This window comes from Pleurodeles waltl, chromosome 1_2 (assembly GCF_031143425.1).
Source record: "Pleurodeles waltl isolate 20211129_DDA chromosome 1_2, aPleWal1.hap1.20221129, whole genome shotgun sequence".
In the NCBI taxonomy this organism is placed as follows: Eukaryota; Metazoa; Chordata; class Amphibia; order Caudata; family Salamandridae; genus Pleurodeles; species Pleurodeles waltl.
The window spans coordinates 893602367-893626250 of record NC_090437.1 but is presented as its reverse complement, the minus strand read 5'-3'; the positions used below and the strand labels follow the sequence as shown (position 1 = coordinate 893626250).

Sequence of the window (23884 nt, the reverse complement as noted above, 5' to 3'; positions counted from 1 at the left end):
GACTGAGACGCCATTCATCTGATCTGGTGTTCAGAGAGCCTGCCAGATGTTGAACAACTAAGCATATGTTCTGCTGTTCCAGCCACGTCCAGAGGCACAGAGTCTCCTGATAAAAGGTCCACTACCCCACACCACCATGCTTGTTGCAGTATCACATGGCGGTGGTGTTGTCCGTGAACACCTGCCCAGTCTTTTCCTTGATAGAGGGAAGAAATACCTGCAGTGCTAGCCATATCATATGGTGCTCCAACAGGGTGATGTGGAGACTGGATTCTGCCGGAAACCAGATGCCTCTTATTTCCACCTCTCCCAGATGGCTGCCCCATCCCGGGCATGGCACATCGGTCACTACTGTCAGGTCTGGTTGGGGGAAGGGAGAAGAATCCGCCTCTGGCCCAACTGCAGTTCATTAACCACCGTTGCATCTCTGGCACAGTTCCCTCTAAGATCTTGACCTTGTTAGACAGATTTCCCTGATTCTCCGCCCACTGGAACTTCAGGTCCACTGCAAAGCCCGCATATGCAACCTGGCATGTGTCACCAGCAGGATACAGGAGTCCATGAAGTCCAGCAGCTTCAGAGTCAGTCTCATCAAAACCCAAGAAAGAGGCTGAAACATCCATTGCTTGTAGGATATGCACGAAACTGCTCTGATGAAAAGGAGAAAAGGAGAGGGAGTCAGGTGTGACTTTGGCACATTTATAGTGAACCCCAAGGAATGTAGGAGGTCCGCCATAATCTGGAGGTAGGAGACAACAACCTGGGGCGAGCCCACCTTCAGCAGCCAGTAGTCGAGGTAGGGGAAGATTGAAACCCCTGATGCTGCACAGATGAGCTGCAACCCCTGCCATCATCTTGATGAATACCAGAGGGGCACTGGTAAGGCCAAAGGGGGGGCACGGTGAACTGAAAGTGCTTGTATCCTACTGTGAACCGCAAGTAACATCTTAGGGCAGGCAGGACGGGAATATGGAAATAAGCGTCCTGCAATTCCAACGCTACCATCCAGTCTCCTGAGTCCAGGGCAGATAGAACCTGAGCCACAGTGAGCATTTTGAACTTCTTCTTCTTGAGTGAGAGCTTGAGGGGCCGAAGGTCTAGGGTAGGACGGAGGACATTGTCCTTTTGGGCATAAAAAGCAGCGGTACTAATGACCACAACCTACTTCTTGCACAGGAACCCTCTCCATTGCTCCCTTGCGGAGAAAGGACAAGTGAACCTCTGCCATCCGATTGAAGGATGGTGGCATGGATTGTGAGTAATCTCTATGGGGAGGGAGTAGCCCCTTCGGAATACCTGCAAACCCCACCTGTCTGGCGTGATGGATTTCCAGCGGAGCAGGTGATGGCGAATCCTTCCTCCAACTAGCCCTAGGTGGAGGGGAGTCAGAATAGGAAGGCTTAGAGGCTGCTGCAGAGGGGGATGAGGAGGGTGGATTGGGCGGACTGTCCAGACCTATGGCCATCTGATCTACAAGGTCGGTGGATCCTGCGCCCTCGACCATGCAGAGGCTGACAGCATGCGCAACACAGTGACTTGCTGGAAATAGATGCAGTTGGAGACCCCTTCCGTAGCCACAAAAGGGGAAAAATGCAGACTGGTGGAGTGAGAAGCCACCACGAGGCCCAAGGACCTGGCCATAGTACGAGAATCCTTGAAGTGCTCAAGCGCTGAGTGTAGGAGTTGCAGGAGTTACAGAGGATTCCTGGTGGAAACTTGCAAGCTGAATCTGAAGAGGAACCCACAGGAGAGACCCTAAATAGCCCTGAGAAGGGGATTGGCTACCTACCCAGGTATGCACCTATCAGGAGGGGTCTCTGATGTCACCTGCTGGCACTGGCCACTCAGAGATCTCCAGAGTGTCCCCACACCTTGGAAAACAAAATGGTTAATTCCAGGGACACACTGGAGGAGCTCTGGGCACCACTGTCAGGTGGTGATGGACAGTGGAGTGGTCACACCCCATCCTTTGTCCAGTTTTGTGCCAGAACAGGGACTTAGGATCCCGGAACTGCTGTAGACTGGCTTATGCAAGGAGGGCACCATCTGTGCCCTTCAAACATTTCCAGAGGCTCTGGGAGGCTACCCGTCCCAAGGCTGTAACACCTATTTCCAAAGGAAATGCTTTGTTCTGTCTTCCTGGGACTGAGCTGCTTCCTGGGACTGAGCTGCTTAGACCCCACGAGGGCAGGACCCTGTCTGTGAGGTGGCAGCAGCTCTAGCTGCAGTGCAAGCCTCAGAGAGCTGGTTTGGCAGTACTGGGGGTCCATGGTGGAGCCCCCAGGATGCATGGGATTGGCCCCCCAATACCAGATTTGGAATGGGGGGACAATTCCATGATCTTAGACACCTTACATTGCCATATTCGGAGTTACCATTGTGAAGCTACAGTTAGGTATTGACCTATATGTAGTGCACGCGTGTAATGGTATTCTCGCACTCACGAAGCCTGGGGAATTGGCCCTGGACAGCGTGGGGGCACCTATGATAGTGGAAGGGTGTCCTCACACTTAGTAACTTTGCACCTAGCCTTCAGTAAATGAAGGTTAGACATATAGGTGACTTATAAGTTACTTAAGTGCAGTGAAAATGGCTGTGAAATAGTGTGTGCACAATTTCACGCAGGCTGCAGTGGCAGTCCTCTGAAAGGGTTTGTCTGAGCTCCTTGTGGGTGGCAAAAGAAATGCAGCCCATAAGGATTTTCTAGAACCTCAATGCCCTAGGTACCTAGGTACCATATACTATTGACTTATAAGGGGAGTCCAGTATGCCAACTGGAATTGGAATATGAAGTCACTAAACTATAGTGACTAATTTGGAAGCAGAGAGAGCATAAGCACTGAAGTTCTGGTTGGCAGAACTTCAGTGACATATTTAAGCAGTACTGACAACACACGTAGGCCACAAACTATGAGCACTGGCGTCCTGGCTAGCAGGATTCCAGTGAGACAGGCAAAACACATTGACAATTAGGGTTTTAACTATGAGCACTAGGGGCCTGGCTAGCAGGATCCCAGTGAGACAGTATAAACACAATGACACACACTCACAAACAGGCCAAAAGTGGTGGTAACCATGCTAGAAAGAGGCTACTTTCTCACACTGGGTGCCATCAAAGGGCATGTTCATCATGGTAACTTGGACATACCCTGAAAAGCCAGACGTGCCCAGCCAGACGTGAAGCTTCACCATTGAGGAAACCATGTCACCGTTGAGGAAACTGCTGTGTCTAGTGCGTCGGTTGTGTACATTTCGCAAATGACTGAACATTGCTGCATCTCTCCCATTGGCAACAGCCTGAGAGAATACAGCCCGTTCTTTTCCAGGTCCTGTGGAAGCACAATCGTATCCCACAATAACAGCCCAAAAGACATGCGGTGTTCACGGTCCGCAATGCAAGGCTTGTGGAAGAAAACATCTTCTTCCTGATTCTGTCCAACCTTTTGGATTCCCTATTCGGGGGAGCGGAACATAACGCGCCATGGGAGGTAGAGGCTTACATCAGAAACTTGGATCCTCTGAGGTGGGGCACTGGCAGTGGGCAACTGTCCTGATTACAGGAGCCCTTGTGGTGGGTTTGGACCAGGTACCCAGTAGAACATTCAAAAGGGCCTCATTAAAAGGGAGCATGAGTTTTGAGGGGGAAGATCCTGGTTGCACCTCTGTCAGGAGATTAGTCCTGACGGACAACGGGGGTAACTCAAGGTCCAGGAATTTAGCTGACCCCACTCACCACCACAGAATAGGAAGCGCTCTCCTCCGTAGCCATGGTAGAGGGAGAAAGCGTGCAAGTATCTGGAGAAGAGTCCAATCCACTGGCTTCACTCCAGTCTGCACACCAGTCCATAGATTGTTCTTCCTGGAGCTGGTATTCAAAAGGGTCCAGCGGCCCCTTCCATTCATCTCCGTAACGTAACCCATAAGAAAGGGGCTCAGGATCCGATCTAGGAGGCACGGCTCCTGCCCGGCATTGGAATCTGCGTCGTACGAAGCCCATCCGGTTCCGTGTTGGATTCTGGGATGACAATGGGGATGGTGCTGCCCTTGAGCGTGGATGGTACCGGAAGCGCTGAGACAGGCATCTGTAAAGGTTGGAGTGGTATGACTGACCGGTTCTGATTCAGGACTGGATCCCTGGATGCCCCTCAGCGCCGAGGCTGAAGCTGCCGGCATGGACCCTGAAGTTACTCCTTCTGACATCGTGGGGCCCAAAGGCTCTCCAGCGGTGTCGGACTGCCCAAAAATGAGGCGCATAGCCTCATTAAACTCTTTTGAGTTCAGCAGGGTGTGCTCCGGCTCCTGGAAACTCGGGGAGTCAGCCCAGGTGCAGACTCCACAGAGCAAGGCCTGAACGTTTATGCTCCCTCGTCGGCCGATGGACAAGGAGAAGTCAAAGAACGCTTCAACTACTTAGTTTGTTTCTTGTGCTTCAACTTACCCAACCGCCCCCAGGAATTGGAGTGAGGGGATGACAATGGAGGACTTCTGACCGATCCCGGGACCTTCCTCTCAACCGAGATCCCAGCTTGCATGGAGTCGAGCATCTGGGTGCCATCAGATTCAGGAACCCCTCCCTCAAAGCCTTCAGAAGCATGACTCGACACTCAAAGCACAACTTTGGGTCGTGGTTGTACTCCAGGCACCAAACAACACACGAGATGCGGATCTGTCACAGCCATTACCCGATGACAAGAACCACAGGACTTGAACCCAGTCTTCCTCACTGACATCCTCGACGCACCAGGAGTTAAAAACTCAAAAAAATCTTCTGCAAAAAGTGGAAAAAAACTTCAAAAATTACTGAGAGGTAGCTCTCTTCAGGTCAGAGCTTGCTGGTGCAGAAAGAAAAGAACTGAAGTCAGCATGCCAGGGTGGTGCCTATATAGGACTTGCAACATCATATTCAACATGGATGAGCTGATATATATATGTAGGTGCACTGTTCCAAAAAGACAAAAGACAAAAAAAAACAATAGTTATATTGGAAAGCAGGGGCGAGGTTGTGATTAATGTCAGGAGAGCCCTCAAGCACCCAATAGGGTGACAGGTTTCATCATTGGGCTTACTCCTCGTCAGACCGGTGCTGCAATGTCTGGCGGACCACCCAAAAATCAGGATGCCACTCAACCGTTGGCCAATTGCCAAAAGTAGGTCTGGAACGAAAACTGACTGAGAAAAAAAGTAAGAGAGGGAAGGAGAGTAAGAGAGAAAAAACTAAAATTGGCTCTGAACCTAAACCATCATTTTTAATGAGTCAGAAACAAGGTACAGGCCAAGATTAAAAAATAAATGTGGGGAGTGTTGATGGGAATAATGTCCCACTACACTCAATAACGAGGGAAAGGTAGTATGCCTAATCCTGTCTAATGGTCAACATGTTTCGCGTCTTTTCTTGGTCACGAAGTGATCCCGTGACGCTTCTTCAGGACCCAGAAAAAATAAACTACTTCTCCTATACAACAAGAATTGTCAAGTGCTGGAAGGTCACTTACAAATGGAAGACAAAGTATGTCAGAGTCAGTTGGTCAAACGGTCGCCCATCCCATATTAGAGATTAGGCTTCCTAGGTCTGCGCTAGCATCAACCAAGGAGATAGTGTTTGCTCAGTCCTTGGAATCGCGGGAAACCTACCCCGCGTTGCGCACCTGAAGACGAGCTGATGACAGACCCAGATGATGCATAGGGGTACTGCTCACAAAATTCCAAGGATCCAGTCTGATGCCTGGGTGAAATTCAAAGGTAAAGTATATGCAACTGGAAGTCTCTATCAGATGGCAGAAAGTAAGAATCAAAGTGGCAAAGTGATACACGTTTATAAGATTTGTAGGTTTCAGAGGCTTTTAAAATGTTTGTATTAATTCTTGAGCCAGAATGATTTGTTTATTGGGAGACATAAGAGTTATAATTGGTTAACCTCAACATGCCTCATAAAGATATTTAAGCCGACATATTTTTTCCTTCACGGTCATTTCTGTGTACACCACGTAGAGTAAAAGACTTGCAAAGAGAAAGCATGTCTTATTTACTTCATTGGACGAAGAGGCAAAAAAACAGAACAAAATCAAGGACCCCTTATTCAGATGTACCTGCTTTACTAACTCCGTGGGAGTTACACCAAATGCTAGAACAAATGTCGGCAAAGGCTTTGGTGGCAAATCCAAGACATAAGTCCAAAAAGTCAAGAGCTAAAAGACCAGGATTTCCTTCTCCTTCACCTCATACAGCATTGCACTCCGATGGTCCAAAACAACATCATCTGTGAGGTACATTTGAAGGGAGAAGATGGCTGACATTGTGGTTCATGTGTGAGAAAATATGATTCCCTCCATTCCAAGTGGGTGGGGAGGATGGGGATATCATCCTGTAAAATATCAGGCTGACCTCTGTCACAATTCCTTTCCACTGCAAGATTAGAGATCTGTTCTTTTCTAAATAGAAGGGATTGGATAAGGCATCAATTCCAAAAATTCCTTCAGAAATTGTACATGATGGAACAATCATATGATGCATTACCGCTTTCCATTAAAGTGGATGCCACTCCAAAGGAGGCCACAGAAAAGAAAATGGATTTAGTTTTGAGAAAAGCTTTTTTCACTGGGAATTTGACTTTAAAGGTGGGTAGCGACTCAGATTATGTGGTAAAATCCATTGTTAGAGACGTTGATAAGTTCTTAGAAGCCACCCAGAAAGGTAGACATTTTGTTGGGCATAATCAAATCTATGGTCACGCACGCCGGGTCTGTGGTTTCAGCAAGAAGAAATTTATGGATGCAAGAATGGAAAACAGAAGCATCAGAGAAGACTGCTCTTTTAAAAGATTCCGTTCAATGACATATACTGTTTGGGGCTCAGCTTGATATCATTATTACTAGTATTTTTAAAGACTACAAGCATGCACTCCATACAGAGGCAGGGGTGTGAAATTCTTACCGCCTGACACCCAGGACATGTTGTTCGGGGTAAAGGGCAACACGTTTTAATGTTTATTTTGTCCTTAGGACAAGTAGGCACAACCCCCAGGAGCACAAAGCCTTTGGCTGCCAGTTTACAGTACCACATTATGGATGAGGGAAGGGAATTATCTGCACTTAAGGTAATATTTGTGTCCATATGTTAATGCTGTTAAATCTTGTACTTATGATTCATGAATGCAAAGACTTTACTATTAGGTTGATCGCTCTAAGGAAACGTTGCAAGCTCGGACTGCACTACTGAGAGTGGTTTCATTATAAAAATGTGTACAGACGTCTGCAAAGTTTAACAATATGAAGCTCTGCTTAATGATCCCAGAATGCTCTCTGATTAGATGCAAATATTTGAAGAAGCTTGAAAGCAAGTTTGAATCTTTGCTTTCAAAATAAAATGTTCACAATAAAATGCAACTAGGAAAAAACTTTTTCCTCAATCACTGTGAAATTTTTGGTACCATTTCTTTGAAGCACCATTCAGTAAAATGTGGTGATGCACGCTACAATATTCATAATCGAAAATCTGTGTAATTATTATTTTCTTTAATTATGGGAAACATGAAAATAAACAAGCACTGGCAAAGCCAATAATTCAGACATTAGTGGCCTGCCTTTTGGTTTAGTCAATGCATGTCTTGTTTTGACATAATTTTAGTAAAACCTTATTGTTGTGGGAGCTCCCAGGCCACCACAATAATAACAAACATTGACAAAAAATATGTTTTGGTCTCAAAAAACACACATTGCTCACTAGTCCCTGTCACTGAACAAAGATACTTAGGCCCTCATTCCGTGGAGGGCAAAGGAAGCACCGCCAACAGGCTGGCGCTGCTTCCAGGGCTATTCTGACCGCGGCTTCAGAAAAGGGGATCCGGCGGTTTCCCACCGGATTTCCCCTCGCCCAGGGAATCCTCCATGGCGGCGCTGCAATGGGGATTCCGACCCCCTTCCCGCCACCCTGTTCCTGGCGGTAAAACCCGCCAGGAACAGGATGGCGGGAATGGGTGTCGTGGGGCCCCTGGGGGCCCCTGCACTGCCCATGCCACTGGCATGGGCAGTGCAGGGGCCCCCTAACAGGGCCCCACAAAGATTTTCACTGTCTGCTTAGCAGACAGTGAAAATCGCGACGGGTACTACTGCACCCGTTGCACCCCTGCAACTCCGCCGGCTCCATTCGGAGCCGGCTTTCTCGTTGCAGGGTCTTTCCCATTGGGCCGGCGGGCGCTCCACTGGCGGGCACCCGCCGGCCCAGCGGGAAAGCCAGAATGGCCGCCGCGGTCTTTTGACGCGGTGCGGTCATTCGGTGGTGACCGCATGGCGGGCGGCGACCGCCGCCTGCCGCGGTCAGAATGACCGCCTTAGTGTGCAAATATGTTCCTTGTGAAAGAGCAGAATGCTGTCATTCGCAGTGAAGCCACCCAATATATAGAAATAATTTTAATAAAAAAAGGTCTTGGTTACTGTCTGATCCTATTCCTAAAGAAAATCACAAATGTGCACCCGTGGAATACGTCCTTGCATTAGTGCAGATTTATGGCTTGCATTAATTCACAGGAAATTACATAAGTTCTTTTATAATGAAACTGCTACCATAATTTGTTGTCGCACAAATTGGCACCAAAGGAACAAGTTGATTTTTGTACAGGAGAAGTAGATTTATTATGCAGCCTGTCCCACGGACAAGGCTAAACATATTTGTCCTGCTAAGGGCATGGGCTACGCATCTAAATCTTCACCCATCACAGATTATAAAAATTGATCTGATAGAAAGGAGTACTGGCTAAGGAAATCTTACCCCAAGATTGATTTCTCTAAGCAGGTGGGGGCAAGTCATAAGATGTTGCCTTGACAACAATAAAACTTGCAGGACCCCTGTAGGAGCAGGGATCTGGAATTTTCCACAGGTCTGGGAACAAAGTGTGTTGAATGTATGGGTTCTGGTTGTAGTTAGAGATGGCTACACTACAGATTTTGTGCAGTGTCCGCCTGACACTGGGTTAATTGTAACCCACATGCCAAAGAACAATATGAAGATGAAAGCCCTTCTAGAGGAGTTGTCTCTACTAGACAAAAGTGCAATAGTGGTGGTCCCAAAAGAAAAATGAGGCAAAGGAGCCTATTTATTTTTTGTTTCCGGATAGGAACATTTCGGGCACTTTCAGAACACTGTTAGACTTATAACTGGTAAATACATGTGTGAGAACTACTCATTTTTGTATGGTGAGACTGTAATCAATCATGCCCTTGGAGAAGGACAATTTTCTTACATCAATTGATTTGCAAGATGTATATCTACATGGACCAATCAGACAATTTCACCAAAGTTCTACCATTTGCCCTAGGGGATCAACAGTTTCAGTTCAGGGTGCTCACCTTTGGTTGAAAGTCCGCACCAATCGCATTCAGGAAAGTGTTGGCTCCTCTGGTCTCCATTTTCCATCAGGAAGGAATACATATGCATCCATATTTGGATGGCTGGTTAGTTCAAGCTGCATCAGAGGAACTAATTAACTGTCATACTGATAGAGTGTTCAGAGTCTCATAGGAGCATGGATTTCGAATAAATTGGTAAAAATCAAATGTATCTCCTTCAAATGATCTGCCTTGCATAGAAGCAAGATTTCAAACAGCCCTAGGCATTCTGTCATTGCCAGAAAAGAGAATTCAAAAGATCTATTATCATATAGGGAATGTGATGTCTCAAAAGGCTCCAAGAATAGTATCTTGGATACAAGCCCAAGGAGATTCGGTGGTCACGGTTTTTCTTTGCATTGGGGGGGAGTGCATCTTCACTAACTAATAAGGTTCCTGCTGGAAAATTGGACTCCAGCTTCTCTAGGTCTGAGCAATAGAATATCAATGATTCAGTAGATGAAGACAGACCTTTCATGGTGGCTGGACAGCAGGAATATAAGGAAGGGGGTCTAGTTATCTCATACCCAATCTGTGATGATTACACGGATGCAGGTCTGACAGATTGGGGAGCCTTGGTAGAACTACAACAAATTCAAGATTTCTGGTCTCTAACACAAATTCAAAGATCCGCCTGCTGGAGGGAATTGGAGGCAATAAGGAAAGCCTTGGAAGGTTTCACCCGCTTGGTTTGGGAAACACAGTTAGAAATCATAACAGACAATATTACTACCAAGGCTTTCATCAACAGATGGGGAGGAACAATATCCCTGTCATTGGGCAAAGGTTTTCGAGTGGGCACAAAAAACAGTGCTCTGTGTCAGCAATTCATATTCAGGAAGCCAACAACTTTCGATCAGACAGCTTGATCCTGGAAATGTCCTCTTCACTTCACTTTTCTCTTCATCCTTGGATCTTCAGTCACTAGTTCGGAAGGGCAGAATGCCAGTGCTGGACCTTTTTGCATTAGAGATCAATACGAAGGTTCCAAACATTTGTGCCAGATCAGTGCAGGAGAAAGCCTGGATAGTGGGAATATTGTCATACTGATTGCTTTTCCTCCTTTTTACCTTGACTTGGTCAATTCTGGTGAGGCTCAGGATGGACAGAGCTCATGTCATACTGATAGCTCTGGCAATGCCCTGTTCCAACTATTTCCTCTGCTAATCAATCTGAGGGAATCAGAGGAGAGGAAGAAGTGAACTCTTCCCCTCTTCTTGTCCAGCATTAAACCAACAGTCATTGAGTCACCTCAATTTGATGGTTTGAAGGTTGAGAAGAGGGGTTTGTGTGAAAAAGGACTCTCTGAAGAACTGGCAGCAACTCTTCAGGCATCTAGGAGACTGTCAACCCAAAAGTCTTATGCCAAGCAATGGAGATCATTTAACATTTGTAGACAAATGGAATTAGAACCTACGCAAGGTAGTGTAGTTCAGATTTTACAGTTCCTGAAAGGTGGCATGTCTATAGGTCTGAAGACAGCTACAGTCAGTGGGCCACCATCAGAGCATTTAGAAGTTCCTTGGGGGACCCTAAGGATGATGAGGGTCTGGTGATGAGGCTATTTAAGGCCTTGACCAAAATTAATCCTCCTCATCCCAGCAGTTTCCAGTAGGGGATTTTTTGTTTGTTTAGGGGTCCTTATCTAGTACTCCTTTTGAACCTCTAAAGAAGGTTGACATCAATTGCTTAGCTTTGAAAAACTTCTTTTTATAGTAGCAATAACATTGGCAAGAAGGCTGGGGAAACTGGGAGCTTTATCTAGTAAATACTCATACTGTAGAGTTTTCCAAAACACAGTAGTTTTGAGGGTATTACCATCGTTCAGACCAAAAATTAATTCTTCATTTCATATGGATCAAGAGTTAATATTGCCTGAATTCTTTCCTCTTCCTTCCTCAGAAGAAAATAAACTTCATTTTTTAGATGACAGGACAATGTCTCAAATATATTTGCTTAGAGGGCTTCCTTTAGTGTGTTGGAACCCCTGTTTGGTCATTTTAGCTCAGCCAAGAAAGGGGAGAAGCCTTCGAAAGCTTCCTTGATTCGTTGGGTAAGAACCTTGAACACACTAGCCTACAGAGCGGTATGTCAGGTCCCTCCTTTAGAGATCTAGGGCACATCACTCATAGTGTGTCATCTTCTACGGCAGTGCTGCGGGAGTTCCCATATTTGAGATATGTGGAGCTGCAACAAGGCATCACCATCAACATTTGTATATCATTACAGACTTGCATAGATGATTGACTTGGAGGATGTTTTTAGATTAAAGGTGTTAGCCTCTATGCAATAAAAGAGTCTATGCTGAGCTTTGCAATTTTTGGTTTCTATTGTAAATAAAGATACGATTTTGAGTTGGTGATGGCAACTCTGTTTTCTGGCTGGTTTTATTGCTTGTTAAATCTCCTATCGTTATCATTTCAGTGAGGAAGGAGACTCTGGGGTATTGCTTCAATTACCTGGTAGTTGTAATACTATGAGCCCTATTCCCTTGCTCCAATTCATACATTCGTCCTTCCCTCCCATTTCAGGCCACACAACTAAGTTTTTGGGCTCAGCTTAGCAACTGAACAGGAGAAGTGGTGAGGTGAGAGCATTTCTGCTTAAAGTGCTAGGACGTGTGTGTCTACAAAAGCAAGACTGACTCATACCGTAATGAACTGAAGCAAGGAAGGAGGAATTAGAGTAATGCAATTACCAGGTAAGTAACTGAATAACTTCCAGTATCATAGGCATCAAAGGTGCTCGGCTTCAGAAAACCGGATCCTTCCCTTTCTTCAGACTCCCTTTGGCTGAAACTTGCTTTCTTTTTTAATACACTCAATCCAGCAACTGTATAAGTTGCTAACCTTTACTTCACATCTTTGTAGAAATCCATCTTTCCCTTCAGCTATATTTTGCACTTTTTGCAATTACTTAAGACACATTTTATTGAGCCCAATTGCTTACTTTCTCAGTTAGAGGAAGTTAGAAGGCTGTAAGTAGACAAGGCTGCAATTCAGCATCAATAGACGCTTTGATGCAGCAATACCTCACTTTGCTTGCACAAAGACATCTTTAAATCCAAACAAATCCACTTTTACTGGTGTAAATGGTAGAAGAATTGTTTATTTTAGTCTTTCTTTTGTTTAGCCTAAAACTTACTGCTGGCATGATACTTTCAAATAACTAACTATACAACCTACCAAAAAGGCAATGGGTGCCATGTTAAAAAAAACTGCAGAACAGGGTCACTTGCCATTATAGGCTACAGGTAATCACAGATAGCAAAAGAAATGGGATTTTGCTGCACTTTTTTTTACTTTAGATACTTAACGCCAGTAGAACAGTGATCTTCCTTTCAATCAATCAATCAATCAAATAATTTCTTAAGCGCACTACTCACCCGTTAGGGTCTCAAGGCGCTGGTGGTGGGGGGGTTGCCAGTTACTGCTCAAAAAGCCATGTTTTAAAGTGCTTTCTGAAGGGTAGGAGGTCCTGGGTCTTGCGTAGGTTGGTAGGGAGGGAGTTCCAGGTCTTGGCAGCGAGGTGGGAGAAGGATCTGCCGCCGCAGATGGTGCGTTGGATGCGGGGGACTGTAGCGAGGGCAAGGTCGGCAGAGCGGAGCTGTCGAGTTGGTATGTGGAAGTTTACTCGTTCGTGGAGGTAGGCCGGTCCAGTGTCGTGGAGGGCTTTGTCAGCGTGGACGAGGACAACTATTGAGTGTTTTTGATCATTAAAAATAATTGTTTATCTCAATGTGTTTAGATTAACATCAGTAGACCACAGTTCAAATAAATAGACCTTAAATTAGCATTACTAGGTCTCAGCCTGCTCTCAGACATCCACTTCAAAACTGCTGAAGATGAACGCACAGTTCATTGTTTGTGAAAAAGCTTTTTTATGTGCATTTTTTCTCCTCTCTGTTTTTCCTTTTCAGAAAATAATCACAATTGAATTTATTTTGGGGTTGCGGAAATGTATCACTTTGTATTTCTCAAGAAGGAAGCCATGTGCTGAATGTTCCTGTATTTTCAACTTTTCATGATCCTTTGTGAGGGTTTTATCATGTTTATACGTGTGATGATTTGTCCTTAGACCTATGATCTCACTTCACACCACATTGCGAGTATGCCTTGGGATATGTGCTGACTTTCTGCTTACTTTCACAAAGTTAGACTCCGTGCTAGTATGTCAATTTTCATTCATATTTATATTTACCTTGATTTTTGACCTGAGCAGATTTATGCTAATTCTTTGATGAACTATATTTTGGTCCTGACTATCTTCTTGCTGTGCAGGGTGATCGTATGTTATTACCTTTCTCAATTAGCTTTATTTATGCATTATTGATGCTGCTTATGAATCGAACAACCTATTTTTTCCTTCTGTACTGACTCAAATTTGAATAAACCTTTATGGTTTTAACTCTGAATTTTGTCCTGTGAAGGTTTTCTTTATTGTCCTAGGGATGTGGTCTTTTTAGACTCACATGGCCTGATACTGTGCATAAAACCCTTTGAAAGTTAAACTATTGACACTGGGGGATTGGGGGGAGCAGAGGGCTTGCCCGGTCTCCCCCCGGGCTGATCGGGCAATGGGATGAGCCACGGGGAAGGGTCGAAGAGGATTGGTTAAGAGTTTCAGGATGGGGTGGGTCTTAAGGGTGGGTATATATGGGGTGGGTGGTGTGTGGGCGGCCTCTTCGGCCGTTATCACACCCAGGAGGCGGTACTGTTTTTTGGGGGCGTGTGGTTTAAGAGTTCTTTTAGTGTGTCGAATATTGTTATTTGTGGGGTTATAGTGATATTTTAGTATTTGAATTATAGAGTCCTGGTATTTGTTATGGAGCCCAACAAGGTTGTTGAAGCTTTGAGGGTTCTACAGTAGGAGGGATGTGAGGACCTGATAAAAGAAGGTGTATTAGAGCAGGCATGGGTGGGGTTAAAACGACCAAAACGGTTGTCAGCTGAAGGGGTGTCGGCAGCGATAATCGCAAGAAGTATAGAAAGTTTAAAACAAAGAGCGTTTCTGGTAGGAAAGTATCAGTTTCACCAGAACGCGCTTTTCAGGAAAAAAACGAAGTAGGGGAAAACTTACCGGGGGGTCGCTCTGGCAGGAGGGGTGGGATTAAGGTCCCTAGGCGATTAGGATCTTCTCTCAGGCAGCGCGTAGCGGCCCTCGGGCGGGGGTCATTACAGATGGCTGCGGTGAGCAGTTTCTGGCAGGTGGTGGCGCAGGATGTGAGATCGCGCGCGTCACAGGTGCCTGTAGTGAGGCATGCTGAGAAGCTGGAGACTGGCGCGCAAGCAGTTAGGCGGTGGCGCGCTGGCAGGAGCCGCGCACAACACGCTCAACTCGCTTTAGAAAGCGAGGGGAGCACCCAGTCCTTTTCAAAGGAAAGAACCTTAGGAATGGCAGCCAATATGGCGGCCCCCTCGGGTTTTTTGTCAAATGCTGATTTCAATGAGGACTCACAGCCGGGGGTCAGCAGAGAGGTTGGTGTGGATCAAATTTGTGAGGATGTTATTATTGTATTAGATTCTGACGATGAATTGGAGAAGGGTAATGGACTATATGGTGAGGGGTGTAGTCAGAATTTGCCGGTGTCTGTGGGTTTACCTGTGCAAGGTGGCAGACCGGTTCAATGGATTCCTCGGCAAGTGAGTCCTATGGTGCATAGGGTGCAGGAGTGGGAAGTGTCTAACCAGTCGGTCTTGAGGGCAGGTGAGCAGGTGGAATTTTTTGATGAGCAGGGTACAGTTATTAGGGGCACCATTTGTGGTGCAGCAGTGGATGATGGCATGGCAGGGTCAGCACAAGTTAGGCTTGATTTTTGGCAGCAAGGTGAGAGGTCATACCGTCCTGGGTGCGATGTTGCTCATGCCTTGGGCGGGCATGAGGTGGCTGCAGCTGAACAGCGGCTAGAGCGGCCGGCTGTTTTTCATCGAACGGTGGAGGTTCGGGCACCTTCAGGACACCGGGTGGAAGAGAGGGGGCAGCCCGAGCGGTTCGCCTGACTTCGAGGGAGGTATCCGTTAGCGGAGCAGGATATTCGGCTTCCAATGTTAGTGGTTTGCAGCCACTTCTGGCAGGCCAGGGCACTTTGTCAGGGTTGGCATGTGAAGAGGAGGCTTTGGATTATGAAGAGGAGGATACAGTTCAGACGGTTGCAGTCACGAAAGATTCATCAAGCAAGAAGGCGGTCCCGAGCGATCGTCCTGCAGGCAGCAAGAAAGTATTGTCCGGAAATTTGCTTAGAGGTGAGGTCGCTAATGTATCGGGCCGGGTTGGGGCAGTTTCTGGCAACAAAAGTGATAATTTGAGCAATGTGGATGTGGCTATTCAAATCAAATCAAATCATTAACATTTATAAAGCGCGCTACTCACCCGTGCGGGTCTCAAGGCGCTAGGGAAAGAAAGGGGGGTTATCGCTGCTCGAACAGCCAGGTCTTTAGGAGTCTCCGGAAGGCGGAGTGGTCCTGTGTGGTCCTGAGGCTGGTGGGGAGGGAGTTCCAGGTCTTGGCCGCCAGGAAGGAGAAAGATCTCCCACCCGCCGTGGAGCGGCGGATGCGAGGGACAGCAGCGAGTGCGAGGCCAGAGGAGCGGATGAGGCGGGTGGGGACGTAGAAGCTGAGGCGTCTGTTGAGGTATTCCGGTCCCTTGTCGTGGAGGGCTTTGTGTGCGTGGGTGAGAAGTCGGAAGGTGATCCTTTTGCTGACTGGGAGCCAATGCAGGTGTCTCAGGTGTGCGGAGATGTGGCTGCTGCCGGGTATGTCGAGGATGAGGCGGGCCGAGGCGTTTTGAATGCGTTGCAGGCGATTTTGGAGTTTGGCTGTGGTCCCGGCGTAGAGGGTGTTGCCGTAGTCCAGGCGGCTCGTGACGAGGGCGTGGGTCACGGGTTTTCTGGTGTCGGCGGGGATCCAGCGGAAGATCTTGCGGAGCATGCGGAGGGTGAGGAAGCAGGCGGAGGACATGGCGTTGACTTGCTTGGTCATGGTGAGAAGAGGGTCCAAGATGAAGCCGAGGTTGCGGGCGTGGTCTGTGGGGGTCGGTGCGGTGCCGAGGGCCGTGGGCCACCAGGAGTCGTCCCAGGCGGACGAGGTGTTGCCGAGGATGAGGACTTCCGTTTTTTCAGAGTTCAGCTTTAGGCGGCTGAGCCTCATCCAATCTGCGACGTCCTTCATACCCTCTTGTAGGTTGGTCTTGGCGCTGGCGGGGTCCTTGGTGAGGGAGAGTATAAGTTGGGTGTCGTCGGCGTAGGAGGTGATGATGATGTAGTGCTTGCGTACGATGTTGGCGAGGGGGCTCATGTAGACATTGAAGAGTGTCGGGCTGAGTGATGAGCCTTGGGGTACGCCGCAGATGATCTCGGTGGGTTCTGAGCGAAACGGAGGGAGGTAAACTCTTTGGGAACGGTTTGCGAGGAAGGAAGCGATCCAGTCCAGGGCCTGGCCTTGGATCCCAGTGGAGCGGAGGCGGGTGATTAGGGTGCGGTGACAGATGGTGTCGAAGGCAGCCGAGAGGTCGAGGAGGAAGAGGGCGACTGTTTCCCCGTTGTCCATCAGGGTTCTGATGTCGTCTGTGACTGAGATGAGGGCGGTTTCAGTGCTGTGGTTGGTTCGGAATCCGGTTTGTGAGGGGTCGAGCAGGTTGTTGTCTTCCAGGAAGGTGGTCAGCTGTTTGTTGACGGTCTTCTCTATTACTTTGGCTGGGAAAGGCAGAAGAGAGATGGGGCGGAAGTTTTTCAGGTCGCTCGGGTCAGCCGTAGGTTTCTTTAGTAGGGCGTTGACTTCGGCGTGTTTCCAGCATTCGGGGAAGGTGGCATAAGAAAAAGAAGAGTTGATGACGGTCTGGAGGTGCGGGGCGATGATGTCGTCGGCTTTGTTAAAGATGAAGTGCGGGCAGGGGTCCGAGGGGGCGCCGGAGTGGATAGAGTTCATGATGGATTTGGTTTCTTCTGTATTGATGTGGGTCCAGTTGTTGAGGGTGATGGCCGGGGATGCGGGTTCGGTGGTGTTTGGTTGGGTCTGGTGACTATTCAAGTGGAGGATGCGGGGGTACAAGCGGGGAAGATTGAAAGTTCGTCAGGCATTAGGGATTCGGTGTCAGGTAAGCAAGACGTGAATCAGGTGAGTATGGGGCAGGCTGGGGTTGGGTCAGGCGAAAGTACATCAGGCGGTTCTAAAGCGAAGAAATTGCCTTACATGGGAGTGTCGACGCCTTTGGGGGCGCATCTCACTCGAAGTTTGAAGGAGAAGATTTGGAAAGGGGAGTTCATTGATGTATTTAAACTACTTCATAGAGAGGTGCAGGCTAAAGAGGGCTCTAAGGAGGAGGAATGGGAGCTGGCCCGTAGGCCTAAGGTTCCATCAACAATTGAAAATTGGACTTCGGCATTTTTGATCTATGCCAGTGTTTTATGTGAGCGTTTTCCGGACTGTTGTGTTGCACTGTTTAAGTATATGGATGTGGTTAGAAGGGCCCAAATGGATTATGGAGGGTTTGGCTGGTTTCGTTACGATGAAGAATTTCGAGCACGGAAGGTTATGTATCCGGAGAAGGTGTGGGGAGAGATTGATAATGAATTGTGGATGCAGTGGCTGAGGACGGCAAGGAATGCCCCAACGACGCATACGGCAAGTGGTTTACCAGTTCAGTATAGGCCCTTTCAGGGGCGTCCCACCCAGGCTGGGGTGGGTTTTGGACAGAGAGGCCATTTCCCACACAATGGAGCATGCTGGGCATTTAATAGTGGGCAGTGCAGCAGGCAACAGTGTAAATTTAGGCACGATTGTTCAAACTGCGGGGGTAGGCACCCAGCGTATCAATGTTTTGGAGGGTTTAACTGGGCTGGGCAAGGGGTGCAGGGTAGAGGATCAGATAGAGGCAGGGTTCATGGGCAGCAGCTGGCAAGTAAAGGGCCCTACTCCTATTAAACTGGAAGTTGTGAGTTACTGGTTGCAATTTTATCCTCGGTTAGATGATGCAAGAGTTTTGCTTAGGGGTTTTCAAGAAGGTTTCAAACTGTGTTATCAGGGTCCGAGGTTGAGGAGATGGGCCAATAATTTGAAGTCAGCGAGGCAGTTTCCGGAAGTGGTGAGGGCAAAACTCCAGAAGGAGCTGGAATTGGGTAGGATTGTGGGCCCCTTTTATAGTTGGCCGTTACATAATTTGACAATTTCACCTTTGGGAGTTGTCCCTAAGAAACAGCAAGGCAAATTTCGCCTTATTCATCACTTATCTTGGCCGGCGGGGGCATCAGTTAATGATTTTATTGCCCCGGAAGATTCTGTTATTCATTATGCCTCAGTGGATTTTGCAATTTCTTTGGTGAGAAGGTGCGGGCGCGGGGCTGAAATGGCGAAATCAGATATTCAGTCTACCTTTAGGCTTTTGCCCATTCATCCTGAAGATTTTTCCTTGTTGGGCATGCAGTTCGAGGGTGCCATTTACATTGACAGGATGCTACCAATGGGTTGTTCAGTTTCTTGTTCTCTTTTTGAGATGTTTAGTACTTTTCTGCAATGGTTTGTTCAAGCTCAGAGAGGTTGTAGGTTTGTCACTCATTATTTGGATGACTTTCTTTTGGTGGGGAGACCGCGGTCTGGTGAATGTGGTTCAGCATTGGCGGTTTTCGAACAAGTGATGGCTAATTTTGGGGTTCCTTTGGCCCGAGAAAAGACGGAAGGGCCTTCGGCGTGTTTGAGTTTTTTGGGTATCGAGTTGGATTCTTTGAAGATGGAGGTGCGACTACCGGCGGAGAAAGTGAGGCAGTTGATTTTGTTGTTGGAGGAAGCGGTTGAAAAGCCAAAACTGGAGTTGCGTCGCGCTCAGAGTTTGCTGGGTCACCTGAATTTTGCTTGCAAGGTAGTTCGGGTTGGCAGAGCATTTTGTAGGCGTCTTGGTTTTGCAATGCGGGGAGCGGTTTTACCGCACCATCACATTCGTGCAAGTGTAAAAGAAGATTTGAGGATGTGGATCGATTTCTTGCAGAAATTCAATGGGGTTACTATGTTGGTTGATGATTCCGACTGGCTTTGGCAGATTCAAATTTTTTCGGATGCTGCAGGAGCACATGGTTTTGGCATTTTCTGGGATGGACATTGGGCGGCTGAAAGTTGGCCATTGAGTTGGAAAAAAGCTAAGCATAGCATTGCGTTTTTGGAATTTTTTCCGCTGATTGTGGCATTGACGCTTTGGGATCCCACCTTTGAAAATAGGAATGTTATTTTCATTGTGGATAATCAGTCAGTAGTTAACTTGGTCAATTCTCAGAGAGCAAAAGATGAGAAGGTGCACAAGCTTTTGAGAGTGTTTTTGTTGAAATGTTTGGCGTTTAATGTGATGTTTAAGGCAAAGTATGTTCCTGGAATCAACAATGACGTGGCTGATGCCCTGTCTCGTTTTCAGTGGCAGAGATTCCGTGGTCTGGCACCGGGAGCGGATGTGATGAAGACGACGGTTCCCAGGGAATTGTGGGAGTTAGGAGAATCAGGATGTTGGAGCTCGTCCAGCATTCCATAGCCCCGTCCACTCGGAGGAGTTATGCTCAGGCCTGGTTGGAATTTTTGGATTCAGGTGCTGTTAAAAGGGTGGGAGGTTTGGAGGGGTTGGCACAGAGGAGAGAGGATGCTGTTCAGTTTATTATGCAGCAGATAGAGTTGGGTTTATCAGCAGTTACCATATCTGGTAAGTTATCAGGCATTTCTTTTTACGGTAAGTACTTTTAGGGTTATGACCCGGTGGAAGGTGAGTTGTGCAGACGTCTAATTTCTGGTTGGGCTAGAGAGATGGGGGCGAGGATGGACAGGAGGCGTCCTATAACATCGCAACTTTTGCAGGAGATTTTGGGTGTTTTGAGCCAAGTTTGTTTTTCAGGTTGGGAAGTTAAATTATTATCGCTCTGTATGTCATGGCTTTTTCACGGAGCGTTTCGGGTTTCGGAACTTCTGGGAGTTAAGGAGCATGGCAGCCTACTTCATTCAGACGTGCAGGTAAGGAATGGTAATGTAATTCTTTGGCTCCAGGTGACTAAGAGGGACCAGTTGGGAAGGGGTCAGGAAGTGGTTTTGCGGGGTAATGGATCTTGTATATGTCCGGTTAAGTTGTGGATGTCATTTGCGGAAGATCTGACAGGTTTATCAAAGTTTGTATTTATTCATCAGGATGGTTCTATGTTAAAGGCTCATCAGGTACTTGTTGTTTTAAAAAAAGCTTTGGGTTTATTAGGTATTGATTCTAGACATTATGGAACACATTCTTTCCGGATTGGAGCAGCCACAGAAGCCAAACGGATGGGTAATTCTGACACAGCGATTATGGGTTTGGGGAGGTGGAAATCGCAATGTTTTAAGCGTTATATTCATTCCTTTAAATGATGGGTGGGTTATTACTGGGCTGCGGTTCCAATTTGCTGTGATCGGGTTTTTGTTACAGTGGGGGATTTTTTATAACAAAAGTTTCCATTCTTTGCTATCTCTCACTATTTTCATTGCTTTAACTATCTGTTACAAGATATATGGAATATGTTTCATGGAAATTTTGCTGTTTTTTCTTAGGTTGTGTCGAGGGTCCTGATGGAAGCTGTTCCGTATGGATAGTGGGGCACTCGTTCGTGCGGTGGGCGGAGAAGCAGGCAGCCTCCAGGCATTTCGGAAAGCAACTGGGTTTGGATGGAGCAAAAATTAGGATCAGTTGGGTGGGTAAGAGCGGCATGAGATGGGGATAATTGTTGTTGGTTCTTTCAAGGAGGCTTGAGCGTGGGGTTTGCCCAGATTTGCTGGTTATCCATCTTGGGGAGAATGATTTGGTGTCTCTTTCCGGTATTGGACTTTTGAAAGCAATGAAATTGGATTTGGTAAGGATAAAGGATCTTTGGGCTGGGACCCATGTTGTTTGGACTTGCTTGGTTCCTCGCAGAGTTTGGAGGGGAGCATATTCTTTTTCAGGAATTGAGAAACAGAGGAAGAAGGTGAACAGGGAGATGAAAAATTTTTGTAGAGATCACGGGTTTTCTTATTTGTATCACGAGAATCTAGTAGCATCAGACAAGGATTTATTTCGGCAGGATGGTGTGCATTTGTCTTTTATGGGGAATGAGTATTATTTGCTGGATCTAAGAATCATGATTGCAGATTTATTGGGCGAGAAGCTTTGGGATCGTTAGTATGTTTTTTGGGTGGGGCAGGAAAATGCCTGGCGGGTTTTCCTGTGTGGCGGGGAAGTAGCATATAAAGGCTTTGGGGGGGAAGGGGATGAAGTGGAAGACTTGAGGGCAGGGTGGTTTTAGTAAGGGTCACATGGGAGGAAAGGCAAGGGGAACTACAGAAGGTGGGCAGCAGGACAGATGGCGAAGGGATTGATAAAGGGCTATTGGTGTGGGGCAAGCTTAGAGGGTGGGGGAGGGGTTAGGAGGAAATACTGTTTAGTGAGGTTTCTAGTTTTGTGAGGCTAAAAGGCCAAGGTCATTGTTATACCAGACCTGTTCTATTGAAGCAGCCTTTTACCCCTAAGACGAGTTTCTGTGGTTTGTACCCCCTTTTTGCCCGATGGGGGTTTGGGGGGAGCAGAGGGCATGCCCGGTCTCCCCCCGGGCTGATCGGGCAATGGGACGAGCCACGGGGAAGGGTCGAAGAGGATTGGTTAAGGGTTTCAGGATGGGGTGGGTCTGAAGGGTGGGTATATATGGGGTGGGTGGGGTGTGGGCGGCCTCTTCGGCCGTTATCACACCCAGGAGGCGGTACTGTTTTTTGGGCCCACCCGCCCTCCCTCTTTGCAATTTGGGGAGGTTCTTTTTGGGGTTAGCTTTAATTTATAATTTTGCTCTTTCTATTGCTTGTAGTGGGGCAGATTTAATTGAGTTATTTGTAGGCTTAATGAGGCTCTAACAGGACAGGTATGTTATTTAGTAATTGTGTTTGTTGTATGAAGTTGTTAGATTTTCATGCCGCTGGTAGACAGGTCTGGTGGGGCGGGGAAGTAGCATATAAAGGCTTTGGGGGGGGGGAAGGGGATGAAGTGGAAGACTTGAGGGCAGGGTGGTTTTAGTAAGGGTCACATGGAAGGAAAGGCAAGGGGAACTACAGAAGGTGGGCAGCAGGACAGATGGCGAAGGGATTGATAAAGGGCTATTGGGGTGGGGCAAGCTGAGAGGGTGGGGGAGGGGTTAGGAGGAAATACTGTTTAGTGAGGTTTCTAGTTTTGTGAGGCTAAAAGCCAAGGTTATTGTTATACCAGACCTGTTCTATTAAAGCGGCCTTTTACCCATAAGACGAGTTTCTGTGGTTTGTACCCCCTTTTTGCCCGATATGCATAAAAAATGTAACTTTTTAAACATCTTAACAAAAACAGAGGACACCCATTTTGAGAGTCTATATATATACAGCACTATACAATATGTCCCAAAATTCAAATTTATTTCATAGATCATGAGACAAGAGGAGTTTGGTTTCAGTCTCAATGTGCAACACCACTGTGCAGCTTTGAAAACTCATTACATGTAATATGTGCACTGGCCCGGTAGGTGACGATTCTGTGCTATGTTACTGTAGTTATATTCTTTTCAGGAGTTTATAGCAGCAACGTTATTAACTTAAATGGCAAAAATTAGCACACACCAGTGAAATACATGCTACTGTTACCTTTATTACTCACGTTAGAGCTCTACGCCTATCAAGCACTGAAACAGAATGGCAATTAATTTTCCGAAAAAGATGTCAGGATAATATGCACTAATTTTGTTTTCCCCACTTGCTGTCAGTTAATGTGCGGATGGTTACATTCTCGGTATACAAAGTGATACGCTGTGCAGTATCTTGCATGCGAGTGAAGACGGGACTGATAGTGGTTGTTTGTTTTATACAGCCAATGGCCAACCATTGAAAGAGGAAGGCACGAAGCACTGATGGGAAGAGAGGGCCATGGTGTCATCTGCTCCTGCGGTGATGCGAGGGTGAAGATTAAGAAGAAGAAGGAAAGGGGCAGTATGCAAGCAGGGAGGGATAAAATGTGGGGAGGTTGGAGCTAGGAGGCAAGAAACAATGACTTGAGAGTGGAGGGGAGGTAATAAGTGATATGGTAGACAAGAGTTGAAGGGAAAGAGGTTAGAAGGAATTAAACAAATGGACACACAACGGCAGGGGCCATGCACTCCCAAAGAGTGCTAAAATTCAAATGCTTCCCAAACATGTAAAAACTAAAATAGGTCCCTGATAGGTCCCTGACGTAAGTAGTGGAAGGATACAATTTATCCGGTCAAAACATGGTGAGACCAAAATGCTACTTGCGCAGAACAAAGACAAGAACAGGGAGGAAAGATTTCAAGTTAGGAGAAGGGAACTGAGATAAACAAGAAAGCCATTGAATTATGCAATAGAATTTGAGCTAAAGCTCATAGTAAATCGATGCTACATATAATAGCTCTGTTTCCTAAGAGTCTTTTGGGATGACCAAAAAACAAGGAAAGTGGGAGAGAATTTAAAAGTGTGAATATACATTGGCAGATGTTGCCCTTTATAACAACA

The 23884-nt window shown here is 46.9% G+C and overlaps 1 protein-coding gene across 5 annotated transcripts in view; it reads right to left on the bottom strand.

The window, feature by feature from the left end:
* The window catches only part of TLR3 (toll like receptor 3), a 292328-nt gene that overhangs the window by 79967 nt on the left and 188477 nt on the right, over positions 1 to 23884 (bottom strand). The window lies entirely within an intron of this gene.